General features: G+C 47.4%; 3 non-coding genes across 3 annotated transcripts; all 3 read left to right on the top strand.

The window, feature by feature from the left end:
• The first annotated feature begins 274 nt into the window (after positions 1–274).
• LOC123173345 (5S ribosomal RNA) lies at positions 275–392 on the top strand. Its single transcript, XR_006486125.1, has one exon. It is a non-coding gene; the product is annotated as a 5S ribosomal RNA (ribosomal RNA).
• An 808-nt stretch (positions 393–1,200) lies between these two features.
• LOC123173332 (5S ribosomal RNA) lies at positions 1,201–1,319 on the top strand. Its single transcript, XR_006486112.1, has one exon. It is a non-coding gene; the product is annotated as a 5S ribosomal RNA (ribosomal RNA).
• A 370-nt stretch (positions 1,320–1,689) lies between these two features.
• On the top strand, positions 1,690–1,808 carry LOC123173040 (5S ribosomal RNA). Its single transcript, XR_006485837.1, has one exon. It is a non-coding gene; the product is annotated as a 5S ribosomal RNA (ribosomal RNA).
• Positions 1,809–2,051: the final 243 nt, after the last annotated feature.

Consider the following 2,051-nt stretch of genomic DNA (forward strand, 5'->3'; position numbering starts at 1 on the left):
ATACCAGCACAAAAGCACCGGATCCCATCAGAGGCGGCTTTGTGGCGCGAGGAGCGCGTTCTGAAAGGGGTAAAAAAATATGTGTTGCTGCGGTATAGAGGGAGGGGTGGAAACCGTGGTAAACTCGTCTCCGTGTTTGAGGGGGGGAGTAAGTAGTATATATAGGGCATTATCCATTATTAGGCAACGGTTGTAATGGTAGTAAGAATGACAATCATCTTTGCAGTGGACCTGGGAGTGGCAGCATAAGGGACGAAGGCGGGGGTAACATATTGGATGCGATCATACTAGCACTAAAGTCCTGATCCCATCAGAACTCCGAAGTTAAGCGTGCTTGGGCGAGAGTAGTACTAGGATGGGTGACCTCCTGGGAAGTCCTCGTGTTGCATTCCCTTTATAATTATTTTTTGCGCCTCATGACAAACATATCAAATGTGCGCGATATATATTAACCCAGTTATATTATTTTTGACATTTGCGATATGTTTTAGCTCGCTGCTCATTGGTCACGCGTCTAGAGGCGGCTTTGTGGCGCGAGGAGCGCGTTCTGAAAGGGGAAAAAATACGTGTTGCTGCGGTATAGAGGGAGGGGTGGAAACCGTGGTAAACTCGTCTCCGTGTTTGAGGGGGGGAGTAAGTAGTATATATAGGGCATTATCCATTATTAGGCAACGGTTGTAATAGTAGTAAGAATGACAATCATCTTTGCAGTGGACCTTGGAGTGGCAAGCATAAGGGACGAAGGCGGGGGTAACATGTTGGATGCGATCATACCAGTACTAAAGCACCGGATCCGGTGACCTCCTGGGAAGTCCTCGTGTTGCATTCCCTTTTTAATTATTTTTTGCGCCTCATGACAAACATATCACATGTGCGCGATATATATCAACCCCGTTATATTATTTTTGACATTTGCGATATGTTTTAGCTCGCTGCTCATTGGTCACGCGTCTAGAGGCGGCTTTGTGGCGCGAGGACCGCGTTCTGAAAGGGGTAAAAAAATACGTGTTGCTGCGGTATGGAGGGAGGGGTGGAAACCGTGGTAAACTCTCCCCCGTGTTTGAGGGGGGGTGAGTAAGTAGTATATATAGGGCATTATCCATTATTAGGCAACGGTTGTCATGGTAGTAAGAATGACAATCATCTTTGAAGTGGACCTGGGAGTGGCAGCATAAGGGACGAAGGCGGGGGCAACATGTTGGATGCGATCATACCCGCACTAAAGCACCGGATCCCATCAGAACTCCGAAGTTGAGCGTGCTTGGGCGAGAGTAGTATTAGGATGGGTGACCTCCTGGGAAGTCATCGTGTTGCATTCGCATTTTTAATTATTTTTTTTGCCTCATGACAAACATATCACATGTGCGCGATATATATTAACCCCGTTATATTATTTTTGACATTTGCGAGATGTTTTAGCTCGCTACTCATTGGTCACGCGTCTAGAGGCGGCTTTGTGGCACGAGGAGCGCGTTCTGAAAGGGGTAAAAAATACGTGTTGCTGCGGTATAGAGGGAGGGGTGGAAACCGTGGTAAACTAGTCTCCGTGTTTGAGGGGGGGAGTAAGTAGTATATATAGGGCATTATCCATTATTAGGCAACGGTTGTAATGGTAGTAAGAATGACAATCATCTTTGAAGTGGACCTGGGAGTGGCAAGCATAAGGGACGAAGGCGGGGGTAACATGTTGGATGTGATCATACCAGCACTAAAGCACCGGATCCCATCAGACCTCCGAAGTTAAGCGTGCTTGGGCGAGAGTAGTACTAGGATGGGTGACCTCCTGGGAAGTCCTCGTGTTGCATTCCCTTTTTAATTATTTTTTGCGCCTCATGACAAACATATCGCATGTGCGCGATATATATTAACCCTGTTATATTATTTTTGACATTTGCGATATGTTTTAGCTCGCTGCTCATTGGTCACGCGTCTAGAGGCGGCTTTGTGGCGCGAGGAGCGCGTTCTGAAAGGCGTAAAAAAATACGTGTTGCTGCGGTATAGAGGGAGGGGTGGAAACCGTGGTAAACTCGTCTCCGTGTTTGAGGGGGGGG

The sequence above is a fragment of the Triticum aestivum genome, unplaced genomic scaffold, assembly GCF_018294505.1.
Source record: "Triticum aestivum cultivar Chinese Spring unplaced genomic scaffold, IWGSC CS RefSeq v2.1 scaffold54592, whole genome shotgun sequence".
NCBI classification, from domain to species: domain Eukaryota; kingdom Viridiplantae; phylum Streptophyta; class Magnoliopsida; order Poales; family Poaceae; genus Triticum; species Triticum aestivum.